Below are 19,355 nucleotides of genomic sequence, written 5' to 3' on the forward strand. Positions count from 1 at the left end.
TCCAGATGGGTGGTGACCATGGTGGCCATTTAGAAGTCGGCCATCTTGGATACAACTTTTGTTTTTTCAATAGGAAGAGGGCCATGTGACACATCAAACTTATGTCACAAGAAAAACAATGGTGTGCTTGGTTTCAACATAACTTTATTCTTTCATGAGAATTACTTTGTTTCTCATTTTTTTTCTGAATTTCCTTGGATCACTGCATGATGTCTGGCTTTTGAGGATCTTTTGGTCCATTCACTTTGTCAGGCAGGTCCTGTTTAAGTGATTTCCTGATTGAGAACAGGTGTGACGGTAATCAGGCCTGGGTGCAGCTAAAGAAATTGAGCTCAGCTTTCCACAGATGATATACACTGCAGTTAATTTATGTTATAAAGGGTGGGGTGGTTGGGTTGAATATTATAAAAAAAATAGTAAACACCTTTATCTATCTATCTATCTATCTATCTATCTATCTATCTATCTATCTATCTATCTATCTATCTATCTATCTATCTATCTATCTATCTATCTATCTATCTATCTATCTATCTATCTATCTATCTATCTATCTATCTATCTATGTAAAGGCTGAGTTTGTGATTTTCTTTATTTTATACACCAACTGTAATGGAAAATGGTAAATAAAGCAAATAAAGCAGATAACGCAGTGACCATTGGAACCAATCCTCATGTAATTCAGAAAAGAGAATAATTTTTTGATGTTTTTTTAAATACGTTTTTATTCCCATCATTACTTCAAGAGGAACAACATGTTGAAGCTGAACTGCAGTACAGAAGACAGAGTAAGCTGTCTTTTGTTGCCACGGCAACAGAAATAGGAAAATGAACTGTATGTTGCAGTGAAATGACAACGTGTAAAGTGACAAGTTTTCTTTCTTTTTTTAATATTGATGTTGCTTTAATTTCAGCTGTTTATAAGTCATTATATCAGTATAATAGGGAGAATTTTGGAGATACAAATACCAGATCGCTAACTTAATCCTATCAATAATGCTTATCTGGCACTATTTATGACTTTATTAAACTTTATTCTACTTTGCTCTTTGATGATGTGCAGGGTAGTCTGATCACAGGTCAATCAGCAGCCCACTGAGGTGTCTGCATGCCTCAATCCTGTCTTTGTTTGACTGCCTGATAACAATCCAACTGTCAGCTCATTATGAGCTAAAACAGGTTGGATGAGATGTTAAACACCTAAGAAACCTCCCTGTTTGCTCACCTCGTGCGCTGCCGTAACATAATGATGGCCAGCCTTTGGGTGTTGAAAGAACAGAACAAAGCTCTGCGTCACTGTGTGTAGGCTTGTGTAAAATGAATAGCCCAAATTATACAAATCTAAGGAATTCTCTGCAGCAGGACATGGGTATTTGTGCTCTCCCTATTTTGAGTGCCAATGAGCATGTGTTTGTGTGAATAAGTGTTAAAACAAGGGTATTATCTTCTGGCTGTGAACCCATGATGGATGTATACTGTGAAAATTGCTCATCTATAATGATATTCTGATGGTTGCACTTATGAAACATATTAACCAACATTAAAGCATTGCACTCCATTTCCTGCTGCCTGAAGGAACTCTAAAGGTGCGCTGTGTGGAAGGTAATTAAATGTGGAGTGGGAGTTCCTGGAATTACTTTTTTTTTGTCCTCATTACAGTTAGCAACAATTTAATGTAACTTGTAATGTAACTTCCCAGCATTACCATGTAATTCTTCCTTTTAATAAGTATATTGAATATGTGTATGTAAAATGTCCCTGTTTAGCATAAAATACAACAAGGGAGAAACAACTGAAGATTTTAAAGGGGGAGAACTTCACTATTATACCTAATAGTGAAGTTTATACTAACCTTGTGTAACCTTGTAACCTTGTGAAGTTTATGTCACACACCATTATATCTGCTCCTTTTGTTATTATTATCATTATTTACAAGAATGGATTGCTTATTAGAGGCTCTGCTTGAAAACCCCTCAAATTTAGAATTTATCTGAAGTTTGATATTAATGTGCATATTGTTTTGGGTCTGAAACGTGGCAACTGGCACGCTGGAGAGATTATATCTCTCAGCTGGCCTGGGAACACCTTGGTGTTTCCCCAGACAAGCTGGAGGTGTTGGTCGGGAAAAGACAGGTCTGGGATTCTCTCCTTAGGGTGCCACCACCACGACCCGGCTTCGGATAGGAAATTGATGAATGAATGGATGGATGGATGGATGGATGGATGGATGGATGGATGGATGGATGGATGGAATTTGGTATGTCCATGTAATGTCCCAAGATCTGCAAAAACGCCTCTTGGGGTCATACCCTAAACCCAACATGTTCCCAACATTTTTTAATTTAAGATGCACTTTTCCTGGTATCCTCAACATTTTCATGCTTTCATACTTTCACAAGTATGGCTCCTTGAGTCTCCGTGATATATAACAGCATGACAGTGTGTTCTTCTACACCTCCTACTGGGCACAGGATGTGATAAGGAAATAGTTTATGCAATAGCCAAATTAGAATTCAGGGCTTAGGATGTCTCATTGAAGAAATTTTCAACTGCAGCACACCCTGATGTGCAAACATGACCGCTGCTTGCAACTTTAATTTTTTAATTTAATTATTGTTTCATCCATTTAAGCTCAAAATGGCACACAGTGAAATTTGAGAAATTAAGACTTCCCTCAAATGCATTAAACCTGAAGCATCAAGCGTTTTTTGAAAATGTAAGGAGTGATAAGTACAGATATTTGTGTAAATCTCTTTTCTGTAAATCTACAGAAGTACACCAACAAAGTAATCGTTCTTTATTACTGCCCATCTCCGGCTCTAACTGATGTTAATAATATAATTAGAAGGCGGGGTGGCAAACAGGCTGACAAGACTGTGAACCTGTTTGTGTCCCACATCACGCACTGTTTAGTTTTTGTTTTGCTTTTTGTTCCTTTTTCTTTCTCTAGTTTGTTACAGTCTAATGATCATTGTCACTACTTATGATTGTGGTTCTACTTAGAATATGACAGGTTCACAGGGAGACCAAGTCTCAGTGTTGTCACCACATTTGCATCACAGGACCGACATTAAAATAAACTTAACTGCTGTTTGTTAACAGCTTAAGCAACTATCAATCAACCATTTATTAACAGTACTTACAAAGTGAGCCTTTCCGTTGGTCACTTGTGTGAAAAAGCTGTTTTCAGTGAATTTTATTGGCTTCCTCAGTAGATTACGATTAAGTAAAGTAAAGTATAAATACTGTAGATGCCCAAACAGTGCACATACCGTAAAATGTTTTTTGTTGTTCATCAGCTAGAACATTAGTGTTGCTGATGTGTTTGCAGCATAACTGAACAGGGAGCAGTTTTACTCTTAACAACGAAGCATAATTTATTTAAAAAATGTTTGGTATTGGTGGAGTTTTAAGTAAAGCTTTGCATGCATGACTTAAACGTGTAATGGAGCATTTGTTTTTGGACATATTTCTTCTTCTACATGAATAAAAGACTTAATAACTGACAACGTGCATGCAAGACAAGCAGCCGCTAACAATAGCCTTCTTGCTGTTAATTTCATACTTAGCCGAGCGCTAATCCTTAGAAGAACCTGTTTATCAGTTCACTGAACAAGGTGTTTTTCTGGCTGCAGAGCTTGTCAGAGGAGATTAGTTTAGAGAGCAAGAGAGATCCCCAGCTGTTGTGACTTGTCTTATTATGCAACAGGGCCGGTGATTCCGTCCCTATTCTACGGCTAAAAAGAAAAAAGGAGGAAGAATTTATTTCATTCAACAGTTTCTATATAGGGCGTATTAGCATTTGGGCGTGAGGTTTCAACCTGTCCATCAATTAAGGTTGGGCTCTAAATTAAAAACTTGGTAAACAAGACTATAAATAATATTTGCTTTTGTTTCCTGATCTGATTGTTAATGCCTGCGTTAATCATGCATCTTGATTAAAAGCATTTCAAAATTGCATTCCTCGCGTGCATGTGCCCTTTTGTCCTGTGAATCATCATTACTTTGCAGATTTGTATTCTTGTTTTCATCAGGTAATCTAACATCTGTTGTGGGATTTGCAAAGTTATCTCAGGAGGGCAACCTCCTCTCAAAAGCACTGCTGCTGACGCACTGTTTACTGACGTGCAGACGCTCTTTGTTCACGCACATAGTGTGAAAGGATTCAGGCTGAATGGAAGCCAGATCAGCTCAGTTATTCAGTTATTGCCACAATGTCACATCAGGGCAGATAATCTTCCCAGATTTGTTTGTAGCTCCGATTTACTTCACAGACGTCATTTGCATCCTCCCACTTCTTTAATCAAACACCAGCATGCATATCTCCCACATGGTCCGTGAATGCCTTATTTACCCTCTACCTGTGATGAATTCACTTAAGTGTCCAATTTCTCTTCCCAGTTAACTGTTTCCACATTTACTTCCACCCTGACAAGAACAAATAAATGCAGGGCATTTGTGGGCCTGCTTGTCCAGTGTCAAACACAGGAAAGTGCTCCTCTATTAATCCTCTTTGTTTTCAGCTTCTATTGTATTTGAACTCATAGTTCCATCCTGTCATTTATGTTCCATATGTGTCTGTTTTTATTTTTCTTTGTGCATGTCTTTGAAGTATTTCAACTCACAGGACAAAATTGAAGATGTACTTCATTTTATTCTAACTAATTCCGTGATGGGTATTTAACCACTAGCAGCTATGGAGTAATACTCTATGGAGTATTCTTGCTTTGCCTGCTTTCTACACATCCATGAGCACGTACACATGAGTTTGAATCCACATCCTGCCACAAGTTATTAACTGAGAGCTAAGGAGCCAGGAGAGGCAGTGAAGAAGACAACAGCAAGCTAGCAAAAATGTGAATAAATAATGTATTTTTGAAACTACAAAAAAATTGATTTAGAAAGAAGGAAACATTTTCAACACTGATCTAACTTTCTGAGATCTGGGAATGCGGCGGCATTTCTACAACAAAATTCATTGTTTTAAAAACACAAGCAGTCAGCAATAAACTGAAACTTGTTGCTCGTTGTCTGAGTTAATTATTTGGATTTGATGCCACGATCATCTGTTATTAACAATCATCACATCCAAAGTGTATTTATAAACCACTTCATCTCTCTGTGTTATTTCTCAGTTTTTTGTGCCATGCCTTCCTCCTCTTGCTGCCACACTACAAAGTCAATATTCTGTCTTGGCTTTCATTTAGACAGCCTTATCCCTGTAGTATACATCCCGTAACAAAGACCCTACAATCCATACGTTTCATTTGTCAATGCATTCTACTGGCCACAGTGGATGCATGAAGTATCCCACAAATAAGTTAAGTCACTTCAGAAACAAATGATCAAACTATTATGATTATGTTTTAAAAGTTTAAAAAGTACCTAAGATGAGTAAATGATCATCATCCGTACACAAATAACATTATGATTGTTGAAACTTTTGTAGCTATTAGTCTAAAGTCCAGTGTTTCATTAACCCATTCATCCCCCCCCCCCACTGGCTCACCTGAAGTTTACCTGATTCCGAGCTGGCTGCTTTTGCTCCTTGCTTCGCTTCAGAGCAATTACTATTGTAAGTATTGTGTTAATGTAGCTAATAAAAACGATAGCCAACACACAAAAAAATAAACTAAGGCTGCAATCCTAGAACAATGCAACTGGCACTTAAAACCTTTTTCCCATCAGTACTTTCTCATTATGAAGACACATTAGTGTCTTGGTGATTCAAGTCTAAACAACATAATCCCATTAAGTAATTATTTTTTGATCACGCAAGCAGTGATTGACATGGATGCTTTAACACTGCATTGCACATGTGAAAAAAGGATCCAGAAGGCCAAATACACAGACGCAAACAGCAGATTGCTCGAGGCTGTGGGTCCGGTATCTGACAGGTTGTGGGAGGATCAAAGTTCAGATTTTGAATGCACTGTGAAGGGAAAGAACAGAAAGAATAGAGGGAGTCAGGGAAGAGTAGATAGAGAGACAAAGCATTGATAAAGCCTCATCAGGATTTATACTAGCAGGAAATGAGGAGGTTTACAGAACAGCGTGGGCGAGAATGCGACTGAGTTTAGCAGAGGAGAGGCGAGACAGATGAAAATAAGATATTGTAATAATAGAGGAGAGTTTGGACTATATTAACTCATACTGAGGTGGAAAACTGAGGTCCCCTACGCCCACCCTCCAACTACCCCCTTGCTCGCCTCCCTGTTCTTCATGGGAAGGAAAGCAGGATGTCTTTCATCCAGTTCAGCCAAAGGATCAAAGCCAAAAGGCTAGTCTGCTGAAACTGACCTCAATTTGCACTGCTGCACACTCCGCACTCTCCAACATACACAATCCTATAGCTCTCATTATATCCCCAACACCACCTCCCACTGAACTACATACATGCTATTTCCCTTCCTGTATGCCACAGCACCTTATCCACTTAACACAGGAAATCTCTCAGTCCCTCCAATCCAATAATAGTACAATTTATAGCTGCCGCATTATCACTACGAAATATTACCTCCAGTAGCTATTTATGCAGTCTTTTACCATATATAACCTGTTACAAACTCTGATTATCAGATACGCGCTGTGCTAACATATAACTTGCATCTGTGGTGGTTAAACAACCTGTTCACAATAGCGTTACCCTGCTGCAGACTTCAAAGCGCAGCCTGTGTTTAGCTTCCTCTGTGTCTTCTTTCTCACTGTTTTCACTACAAACAGCCACTCTACTTCAACTGCACACACACACACACACACACAATTTGTGTACAGATATGCATAGACTCTCAAATGTATACATTTATACAACCAAATAAGTCAGAAATCTTTTCCTGTTGCGGATTAAAATTAGGTAAAGTTTGAAGATTGAATCACATGTTAATTTATTCATTTATTTATTTACTGTTTTTTAAACGTTCTTTATTTTTTTCTTCAACTGTACATATGCATATTTATAAACTGTTCATCCTGAAAACAAAATGATGGCACTTGTTAACTTTATATATATATTGACATTACATTGCATGCAAAAAATCTCCCTGAATTATTATTTAATGTCGAGCGGACAGCAGTTGTTCTCATACAGCAGTTTAAGAACGACATTCCTACAGTAATGAGTGACTGTTTGAGACTTTGTTGACACTACATCAAAGGTGGCTCTTAGCTTTGTGTAACTATTCCACTGTTTAACTATATTTTCTTTTTACATCTGTTTTAAAGTTATTTTCATTTCATTGTGCCTGATTTATTATTATTTATCATTTCTTTTCCCATTTTTTACCCTTTATTCTACCAATCTCTATCTCGAGAACAGACTTTATTTTTCCATCCAGTTGAAATCGCTTTTTGTTCCTTTAACTGAATTTTTGAAAGGAAAATACTGATGTTGTTATAGATTGCTGTATATTGAATACTATTAAAAATAGAATTAAATCGGTTATTTTGATATTAAAAATGGTCAATTTGTGAATTGTCAAATTTTGCTCCATAAATATTTCTTGATTTAAACAGATAGTTTTCAGATAGCTTTACTGAATCATTTGAATGAACAGCTTCTTACAGCTGTTTAACTTTTAACATCTGAAAGAGGTTCTTCATGAAACTAATATAATTGTGCTATATTATGGCTTAGGTACCAATAAAAACAGTTTCTATATATCATTGAATTCAGAAGGAATGTAGAACATAGAAAACATTTTTGCTATAATTTTATTTTAAATATTCAACGCTGCTGTTACTTAATGTTTTCATTTTGTTCACACCTAAATTTATTCTAACTGTAATCTAAGGCAGTTGTGTTGCTTTATATGTTTATACAGACAGGCTGGTAACACTGCAGTCACTGTTCTTATACCTCACAACAAAGCTTTTCTCGCATTTGTCCACCTTCACTTCTTTCTGAACGAGCTCCCCAGTGATGAGGCCAAGTTCTGAAATGACATTCTTGGGCGCCCCCTACTGAGTTGCAGCTGCATTTTTTTTTCTGCATAAAATATATGAAACGCACAGATAGAGGAAAAATCTTGAGGTCACAATGAAGCAGCCCGCCAAGCCCTGGATGCTCACTGTCGTTGATTTAGCAGCGGAAATGAAGACATGTTATGAAATCATAGTTATGTGAGCCAACATGCTACACAATAAGTCCAGTTAATATTCACTGAGGCCAATGCAGTTCGTCCTCAGGGTGTTAAGACTTTACAGAAGGATCCATGGGATAGAAAGCCCATGTGTGGCATTAGAGGGCTCATTCAAGTTAAAACCCCCTCTTCCTTTCACACAGGGGAGCATAAGATTTAAGTTTATTCTCAGCGTTTTCTCCTGCGGTAATTTTAATCCACTATGCGTCCTTTAATTGCCTAATTTCTTTAATATCTTGAAGTAGGTCCCATACTGCTCCAAATACTCTCTGGAATTATTGACGTGCTCAGTTCTTTATGTTTTACAACATTTTTAAAAATCTTTCATGCTGTCAGTATTTCAAATTTGGGTCACTTATTAATTTACACTGGTTTGTACTAGAGGAAATACACTTGCAGGTCTCCTTTTTTCCCCAAAAGAAGGTTTAAAAATATCTAAAACGATACAGTAAAACACATGTTGATGCTTAAACTGAACAAGGTTGAGTGAGAATATTTAAGTCTTTAAAAAGAAATGCTTTGCAATAAGATATCATTTTACATTTGAATTAATAGCTACAATAAAACCCCGCCGAAGGATAAAAAGATGGCAGCATTAAACTGTATAAATATTCAAATTAAAACATCTGACCTACAACAGCAGAAAGCAGAGCTTGAGCACATGACATCAGCCTGCTGACTGTATGATTTTTTAGAATGTCCTCTTGATTGCAATTGGCATTGGCCCATCCTGCACACAAATAACCCCGAGCTGTAACCAAGTCCACCTGTTCGTAAACACAAACAGTTATGAACGCACTCCAGCCAGTCACATCTCATCAGAAACAGAACACACAGTGCAGCATGCATCGACGGCTTCAGCTTGCCCCCGTGGATGAAAGCTGTTTCCCCTCAGCGCTGTGATGCTCATACGAGGGGCCGGTGTACAACAGTAATAAAAAAAAAAACCAAAAAAATAAAATAAAATAAAACAACCAAAAGAGGTGGTATTACACAACAAACTATTTGTGAAGTAAATGTTTCTAATTTGTTTTTACCATCCATGAGGATTTTTAATTTTATTCTTGTAGGCTCCCCCTAGTTCTAGAGCTGATCTGGGCTGTGCCCCCAGAGACACAGTAGCCTGTTGTCTGGCCTGGGGGGAAGGAGGGGGTTGAAGGAGCGTTGTTATGAGAAGGCAAGGAACATGTTATGTTAACCTGGGTGGTAAAAGCCCAAGCATATTTGGGAAAATGCCCCTTTATACCTTCTCACACCCATCGTTTTCGGCCAAATTCCCCCGTAGTCTTTATGTCTTGGTTCCAAATTACTAAAACTAATATTCTCTGACTTTCCTCTTATGGTATTTAGCCATAGCTATCCTGCAATCATATTTAATTTGGTAGTTAATGACAAAATCGTCAGAAATTTATTTCCAAAGAAACAATTGCCCTGCATGGATAGTGACAAGGTCTTGCTGAGGAAATGTACCCCAAGCCTATCAGTGAACATTTCTGAACTCATCACAAATGTCTTAACATGTCTTAACATTCATAACATTAACAGGGCCAAAAGTAGAGTGCCCACTAGTGATGACCCGTTTAAGGTGATGGAACAGAAATCATTAGCTGTGCAGTCATTGACAGTGTTGAGCAGTGTGTCAGCACTCAGACTGAAAGGCTCTCTGTTCCCCTCAAATCTCATTTTTGTATTGTGTTCATCTGGATGCTTTTCCAAGCTAAGCCTGGCACAGGCCTGGATTTCCGGAGACCAAAATGTGAGCCCAGGGAACTGGACTCCTTCAGAAAAAGGGGGGGAGATAGAGCACCACTCAGAAGCCAAACAAACCCAGAAATCAGAGGTTTATTTAAAATCCCCTGTCTTATATTAACAGCGGTGCTACAGGCTAGTGATTAGCCACACATGGGTCAGGGGTTCCAAAACCTCACTTAATTTCCTTTGGAATACATATTTTGTGTTTATTTTGAGATCCATAATACGGGCACAGGTTGGACTCATATATGGTCATTAAAAACATATTATTGGTATTTAATGCTATGAAACAGACTAAAAAGTAGCTTTGGGACAGATAGAAGACTTTTTTGTTTGTTCAGTTGTTTTTTTTAGTAAGCAAATGGAATTGCATGTACTGTAGATACTATACCATAGTATAGTATCTACAGTATAGTAGCACAGGTTATTGTAATGTCAGCACCAAGCATATGATCTCTGCAGTAATCTTTGACATTGAGGGATTCACACTTGTTTGATGTCATACAGTTTAAATGCCCTGCGCAGGAAGGAAGTGCTCACCCACTGGCCGTCTGTTCCATCTTCAGGAGCTCTATGGGAGGGCGGGAGGATTTCAGTGCAATATTTACAGTGACCTTTTCCTCTCACTGGCCAGGGGCCCATGGGAAAAAACTGGAGAAGACAAACAATGAACAATAGGGTTTGGGGATGAGCAATGGTGCCAGCGCAGCATGTGCCATTGCGAGATGTAGATTACAGAAGGTTAGGGGGTCAAAGCAAGGATGAGGGCACCAAACCCTCAGGAGCACACCTGCACTATTTAAAAACGCAACATGCAATCGCATGTTCCTCACTAAATAAATCATTTTGAATGGAGAGTATATTTCTTTGGCACTTTGGGATATAGATGAGAAGATCAATACGACTGATATATTCCCAGATGGGAAACAGCTAGTCTGACATCTGAGCCAGACTAGCTGTTTCCCCGCTCTTTCCAGTTGTTATGCTGGGCACACACCACCACATGCTGGCATGACCTTCATCTTTAACAGACAGACAGGACAGTGGTCTTCTCATTTTATCACTGAGAAGCAAAAGTTTATTCCCCAAGATTGTGAAATATTCCTTCAACTAAACATTTGGTGCAAAATTGTGAGTATATTAATGTACATATTAATTAATATGTACAAATGCACAACATTTATATTACAAAACATATATAATATCTGTTCAATAACACAATAAAATATGTGATATATACTGCCACTTATTTCTGTATTCAGCGGGTGATATGTGTGATATACTGCCAGTGTAGTCATTCATTGGCAAAGACTGTACCACTGAGACTGAGATCAAAATCTTCCACCATCATTGCTTTAAGTAGATGTTTATGTAGACAAACAGCCTCTGTGTTACATCAGCATCTGTGCAAACTCCCCAGTCACAGTTTGATCCCTCAATTATCAGATTAGTCAGTCTAATTGGACAATATGCTTTCCCTGGGGATTGGGCCTTGCCTTATCACAGAAATTCTTTCTGCCCTGCACAATTTGGTGAGATAAATGTAATGCCATCAGTGTTCTAGTGTGTGCCTGGGTGGTCTCTGTTGCATTTCTAATGATGCTGCGCCTTTCCCAGAACAAGTGGAAATACCTCAATGATGCACCGTGAAAAGAGAGATGAGGAAAGGAGCAAAGCTCCCAATGGGCTTCAAAATTCTCACACAATGGACAACCAACACTTCAGAAGAGCAGGCTGGTTTTATTGCTGCATGGAGACTTAGATCCACCCTGGATACATGATTACATTAAAACCTTGGTCAGCAAAATTTTGTGTATGTGTGTGTGTGTGTGTGTGTGTGTGTGTGTGTGTGTGTGTGTCATCCTGGTTGTGTGTGTGCATGTAATATAACTGCCTTAAGTTTTCACAGGTAATTAGGATATCTGCTGAGAGACTAAAGTGGCTTCTATAAAGATTTTAATAAATCTGTATGATCACGCTGTTTTCTTACATTTATCCTTTATCGGTTCGTTTATCGATTTTATTTATATAGCACATTTAATTACAACAGCAACGTTGACCAAAGTGCTGTACAGAAATTCAAAATAACTAGTACCAAAGAACTTTATTTATTTATTCATTTAATTTTAACATTTAAAAGGCCTGAAGTGTATAAAACAAAACATTAAACTTACTACGTAAAAGAAGCTTGTTTGAAGTTATGGAGATCGCTGAGTTAAACACATTTATAGTCAAAAATATAAATGTGCATTTACAAAGTGATTCGTTTTATTTTGAAGGCTGCATGAAAAACGGAAGACCGGAAATAGTTAAATGATACAGGAAACACCGCAGAAGGCAAGCGACTGTAAGTTAAATATTTCCCTTTATATCTTCTACTTTTTCTACCCCAAATAGCTTGCTATAATTGCCATGTCCTTTTGAAATCTAAGCCCTTTTTATGGTCATGACGAACGATAATGACAGCCTCTAACTCCAACATCATTCTAGCATAACAAATCCGGTTAATGGCAAACGCTAGCATAAGCTAACTGCAGCTGTCAAATTTCTCTGTAAAGCTTGTATTCTTTTCTGTAACAAAACGAAAGAGCTATTTAATTATTGCAGCAGTTGGCTTTAACGTGTCTGACGAAAAAAAAACTGGGAAATGGCTTATTTGTGTCATTCTGCAGTGTTAGCGACATTACGATTAGCTGTACCAAACTCCGTTAAAATTTCTGTCTTATTAAAGTAAATTTGGTATTGCGTTGTGTATGTAGCGATACACGTAGTGATGAAACTTCTTACTAGTAATCATTGACTTCTGGTAAATTCGGGAAGGTGATACTACGTTAATAGCGATAAAAAAATCATCTTCTTGTCTTGCTTAGCTGTGACCCCTCCTTTGTTTTGTTTACTTTTCGATTAGTGCTGAATAACAGCTGGGTTGTTCATAAAGCAGATGTATTATTAAAACGAAAACCTATGTGATGTTGAAAGCACTAAATTGGCACTTCATTTACCAGATGCTGTAATCCACAGCGCTGTATTCAACGGGTGCTATTCTCTGCAAATATAGAAATGCTTCATGAAGATTTCATTCAGAAACCTCCTTCTTTCTTACGTCGACCCCACCTTGCAACTAATCTCTTGGGTTTTTGTTTTATAAATAAATACATAAAATCTGCAGTAGTGACTCATTGGCAGGTGGTATGATTACTCCTAATTGCCTTTGAAGTAGTAAGAAGTGATTGCTAGTGTGATAAAATTACACTTAAAAACACCTTAGTGGCACTTGGAGTACAAAAAAGAAAAAACGTGGAGAGTGAAAATAAGAAAAAAAGAAATAAAGTGATCACACTCAGTTACCTCACGTGACAGAGAAAGGCACTGACTGGAAAACAAACTGATAAGACTAAACATTGGTATATTTCAAATTAGGTAACTTGACTTGTTTTTGAGAATTAATTTGGTATGAGTGTTACGTTCTCTCAGAATGCTCATTCAGTTCATGTGAGAATCATATTCCCTCATTACCCCTGCATGAATGGCACACTTATCTTGGATGGTTATGAGGTATAATTACATGGTAATGTGGCGCATCAAAGATAATCACTTCTTGTGGTTGAAGCTACTGTTAGTTCTGATTTAGGTCAGTGCACCTGTGAGGCTTTTCTGTCTAGTTAATGATTATTTATTATTGATTTGTGTACTCATTACAGCTTTTATATTTGAGAGGGTGAAATCAGTGCATTTTTGTTTGTTTCCTGAAATAGACCACAAACACACTAATTCTCACTGAGTGGATTGTAAGATGAACTGATTTAAGTGGTTGTATTATGAAAGCACATCTTGAATTTCAACAGCTAAGCAATTGCAACAATTTGACCCTTAACAGGAAAACACATTGTTTTACTACAAGGCTGTAGTGCTGAAAATTCTCAACACTCGGGTCTGAATCAGTGCAGGATGTAACTGACCTACGATATGTTTAGTGTTTATTCCTAATGCTGCTCGTCTGTCACACTTCAGTTTAGGGCTGGGCGATATGACCCAAAATTCATATCTTGATATTTTTTAGCTGGATGGCGATATAAGATATATATCTCGATATTTTTGTAAGCCATAAAGTAAGAACAAAAAGAGAGTTCTTAGTCAAAGCTGTGTCCCAGATGTCACACGGGCACTTTTATTAACATACAGCATAGATGTGTATGAGAAAAACTACTCAAAAATAAATTACGAGTATTTATTAAATAATAATGCTCCATAAATAAACGAAAAATATGTTGTTGTTGTCCATAACAAAAAGCTCACAATTGTGCAGTCAAAATGTAAACTAAAAGACGCTGAGCATAATAACAAAGACCGATTTCACAGCTGCTCTGTTCCCAACTTCTACTGCGTGACTGACAGCCTGGAGTTTGAAATCCGCTTCAGGTGCCATTTATGGTCCTTATACACACACAATACGGTAATATTACGTTGAAGCACAGTGCATATTACTACGCGAGGCTCGTCGGACAATCCATCAAGCGGTGCAGCTCCGTAGCTTACCAAAGTCGTACTAAAACATTTTTTTGACAGATTGATGAGCGCCGTGTTCCACATAAAGTCTGTTCTCGGTCATCAAGCACAACCAGAATTCATACATAAGGCGCACTGTCAACTTTTGAGAAAATGAAAGGATTTTAGGCTGTGCAGCCCCTGTGGGCTGCATGGCGTTAGCGTGGTTAGCTCGTTAGCGTGGTTAGCTCGTTAGCGTGGTTAGCTCGTTAACACGTTGACACCGTCCAGCCCCACGCACGGAGCGATGCGCAGTAACTCGTTAACGGAGATTTGCCGTGTTCATATTGTCGCTGCCTGCAGGTGAAGCTATGGGGGAGGAGGGGGAGTTGTGTTCAGTGAAAGAGAGGCGAGGCGGAGTAATGTTGCGTAGAGACAAAAGTGGACGAAAGAGAGGCAAACTTGTGGCTCCACAACTAATTATAACATATATATCGATATAAAGGATATGGTCACATCTTATATCTCGTATAAAAATATATCGATATTTTTAAAAAACTCGATATATCGCCCAGCCCTACTTCAGTTGCACTACAAAGTTACAAAGTGAAAAATCACGTTGTTCAGAATCACTTTTGTCATTCGCCTCAAGAATCCTTAGCATAATGCTGCCTCAATGATGAGCATTGCTTCTTTTTGTTTTCTAAATATTCTAACCAGTCTGTGTTAGTCAAAGATCAAGAAAGTGCATTTCAACATTTCAAGCTGTGGCTGCACATACAATCACTCCTAGTATATGTAAACAGTGAGATACAACTTAATATACATAAAGACCTCCCAGATATTACGTAAACGCTCATTAAGTTTAGTGTTTTCAGACAGAACACAGTTTAAGCCTCTGTAATCCTTTTTCTTGTGTGCTTTTTAATGTTGTTACACATACTTTCTTTAAATAGCTCTATCCCAGGGAAGCAGTTCTTTACCATGTGTGTTAGTTTAACTGATTGATTGTATGACAGAGTGAATGAGAACAATTTGATTGACAAGTCAACAGCAGACTGGTGCCGTGTCATAGAAATAAGATGTCGATCATTCGAGTTGAGGTCCACGGTAGCAATTGTACAGTTAGAGCCTACAGAGCTCTGTGTATCACTTCTCTTTCTTTAGTCCAGAGTCAGCATTGGTGACAGGGGAAGGTGGGGGGTGGCTACACTGATCCATTTCCTGTCCCCTCCTGGGGCTCTAATTGAAAAATTTGGGTGGCCCTGTTGTTTGTTTTGGTGGAATGTGGTGGGCTGCGTTTTTTCTTTTTTTTCCTTTTTCTCTTTAGAATTTCCTGAGTGACGCTGCTCCGTAGACCTCGGGGTGAATCAAGTGATGGGGGCTGGGCTAGACTTTGTTTGTAGTGGCACTTTTTGCTTACCCCTTTTTGCTTTCTGCCCCACCTGGCATTACCCAGCCTACACACAGAGCTTGCTGGGCCACTGGTCTTCACTCTGGGGTTTCTGTGACCTTGTCAGATCTAGACAGGCAATGGGGCTGTGGCCCCGTGAAAACAAACATGACATAAGTTCTGTCAACTCTTTTTTTTTTTTAATAATTTTTTTTTACGTATTTTAATACAAAATGAATAGGTCAATGATTATTTGTTAGCTTGGTAATCAATTTTGTTTCCTGCAACTTTTTATTTGGACTTTAATATATATTAGCTCTATGCTGATTGTTTGAGATTTTAATTTATTTTAGACTGAAATGATATAAACTCTTCTTAAACATCATATGAGACTGCAACAGAGGTGAGTAACATTATTCTCTAGAAGGCAGATAAAATCCCAAAGGCTCTCTTATTGGAGAAGTGAACTGAAACCTGTTTACAGGTTACAATTGTATCATAAAAAACCCAAACACTCAACAATGTATGAACATTTAAATGACCTAAAATCATGCCAGTTGTCTGACATGTACACCAACACAAATCACAGATGAAACACTGGAATCACGTCATTCAGACTCGCTGCCGTCATTCACCTCAAGATTGCTTACTATATTGCTGCTTCGTTGATTTGTTTATTTTATGAGGTTTATTTTACCTTTTTTTTTTTTTAAACTAGTACCAGCAGTCACCAAGTGTAGTAAAAGTAAAGTAAAATAAATGTTAGCTGCCCTGTATAATTGGTCAGTTTGGGGGTTGTTTTGTTTGTTTGTTTTGTTTTTTGACAATACACTCCCCAGCTATTCTGACAAACGGGGTAAAACGTTTAATGTGAGTTATGATTTGGCGAAAAATATAACTTATTAGTAGTAGTAGTAGTAGTATTAGATTAGCTGCATGATTTTATAAAATGAAGTCTTCCGTCAGTATTCACAATATAATAGAGAAATATATATTAATTTAAACCTGGATTATCATCACAACATCATTTGCCCTAATTTCAAATACAAGAATGATGACTCAAAAATAGGAAATTGGTTTTAAAGAGTAAATATTGCATTTTTGGGACAAAACATTAGACTTATTTTATTTATTACATTAAATGAAATGCTACTATTTTGGGGAAAAATACGCTAAATTGCACTCTTTGAAAATTGCTTAAGTGGATTTTGTTTTTAATCATGATTTGGCTTTGAAATCAAGTAATTGTTCAGCGTTGTTCTGTGGTACTAAAATAAATATTTGGGTTGTTTATAAGACAAAATATAGGTTTAAAACTTGAGCATAGGGAAATAGTGATAGACGTATATCAATATTCATATGCTAGACCAGGGATGTCAAACATAAGACCTGGGGGGAAGAATCCGGCAAAGACTCCAGTCCCACCCGCTCGACGGCTTTGGGAAATATGATGGAGGGAGTAAATTTGTGGACTTTTAACTATATTTGTATAATTTTTACAGCTTTTCCTGCTGATAATGACTTCCCCACAGCCATTCATAGTACACCAAAGTAGTCAAATAATAAACAAGTAAATGGCAAAAAAGTTCATGTTTTTCACTGTGTACAGAGATTTCAGTTTAAAAAGTATTCTTTATAAATACACTTTTACTGTAATTTTACACATTTTCATGTAGAAAAACTGAGGTGTGCTGTTGCAATTGCACTTCTCTATCTTATGTTAACCTATCTCAGGGATTAAATGTTCAGTTAGACATCTGTACACTGACAAAAAGGGTAGTTTCACTCATCTAGCCCATTTAAGATCAAAATGTGTGGGGCAGTCTGTTGTCCTCGAGGTAAAAATGAGTTTGACTGTATCCCTGTGCTAGACAGACCGAGTGTAAATTCAACACAATATTGGCAGCTTTGTGAAGCATTAGACATAGTAAATGACTTGATGCTGTAAACCTTAATAATTAATTACATGCCCACCAAAGTGTTTTAGTGTAAGCAGCGGTCTTTGTATAACTCCTGGTAGTATTTGAGTGGATGTTTCTCACGCTGGTGATGTGTTGTTTTTAAATGTGAAAAAGCTGGGGCAGCAGTGTTATAACCTGGCTTATGAAGGTTCAAACTGCTCAGTTTCGCCTTGTCATTGGGCAGAGCCGCCTGTCTCCAGCCTGTTAATCCTCTGAAAACATTGTCTTGCATTTGCAGGCCTATACTTCATGTTTGTGTTTATTAGTACAGGATTTTTATATGGGAAATTGGGGACTCTGCTTCATTAGGCATAACTTAGTAAAGCACTTGAGACTGACAAACAAATAAACAGATAGCCCTAAAGATAACAGACCCTGTAGGCAGACATCATGATGCTTGGCCAGTGAACCAGAAGCACACATCTGATCATTTTCTCTCCTCCTCTGTCACGGAAAAGTCTCCGTAAGGGCTGAGACTGGCTGCTCGCAGTAGAAGCGCTGACTCATTGTCAAAATGACTGGTCAGTAGTTCCATCATTTGTTAGAATTTGGTCCCTTTCTGGCTTTGAGCTGCATGGCCATATCTACACCTTAGAGGTATGCAGTAGCCTGGGTGTGAGCAAACACTGAGGAGGTTTTTTTCAGACTCCACCCAGGCTGTGTGATCAGGCCAGTCATCTCAAGCTGGGTGATGTTTGGCCGGCTCTGTGCATTCAGGGGAGTGGGGGGTGGGGGGGAGAATCTTTGATGGAATCTGGTGTTTGGGTTACGTTAGATACACAGCGTGAAATGGTGAATGTGTGTCTGGAAGAGGTACCGAGCCACTAGAACAGCCTGTTAGATTTTCTAATGATGGGGGGGGGGGGTTTGAGTTTGATGAGCTGTCTAAATGGGTCCCTTTGTGCCCACTAAACCTATCACACTCTTCCTTTGACACACACATTCACACACCAATCACTGCCATATGTGGATCACCTTTAAATACTCAGTAGCTAATTATCTGCGGTATAAACGCTGTAGTCATGACATGTGTTCATATGCCTGGTCAGATACCATAGATGGTCACCCATGGTAGACATAACTGTTCTGCCATATATCAATAGCAGTTATGTCTAAAGCCTAAGATTTTGGGGGGGCATTTCCTGGAAGACTATTGGGAGTACATTGATTCCATTTTCACCAAAGACAAAAAAAATTGGAGAGAAATGTTTGGGGTCTGATATGGAGCTAATCATTTAAATTAAAAACTCATCATATTCAGCTATTATTTATTATTTGGTTTCCTTTATCTAGTGGTTGTATTTCAATTCATAATAATAAAATAATGAAAATGTCTGGGATTGACTGATATATCGGCCTTGTTTAGTGATATTGGCATATCTTCAAATAATTTTTTTGGGTACCGGCACCGGATATCCCCTCCAAATTATTTTTAATATCTATATTAGCCCAGAATTTTGCAGTCATTTGTAAAAATGTTCATACCAGTCATTCAGACGTGAATTAGATGGTTTTACATTCCTTTGTTCGTGTAAACCAGTACCACCAGTGTAAAATCCAAATATCACAGAAAAGCTACAAATCCTCACTTTTGAAGAGCTGGAATTAGCCAATGTCTGTTTTCTG

General features: G+C 38.0%; 1 protein-coding gene across 2 annotated transcripts in view; it reads left to right on the top strand.

Annotated features, from left to right (window-relative positions):
* The first annotated feature begins 12,162 nt into the window (after positions 1-12,162).
* exoc2 (exocyst complex component 2) overlaps positions 12,163-19,355 on the top strand; it is a 48,471-nt gene continuing 41,278 nt past the window's right edge. For both annotated transcript variants that reach the window (XM_014338402.1, XM_014338403.2), the window contains exon 1: positions 12,163-12,237. The gene's annotated coding sequence lies outside the window, so the exon portion shown is untranslated. The remainder of the gene's footprint in view (positions 12,238-19,355) is intronic.

The sequence above is a fragment of the Haplochromis burtoni genome, unplaced genomic scaffold (assembly GCF_018398535.1).
Source record: "Haplochromis burtoni strain Fernald_Lab_line unplaced genomic scaffold, NCSU_Asbu1 Contig_99, whole genome shotgun sequence".
NCBI lineage: Eukaryota > Metazoa > Chordata > Actinopteri > Cichliformes > Cichlidae > Haplochromis > Haplochromis burtoni.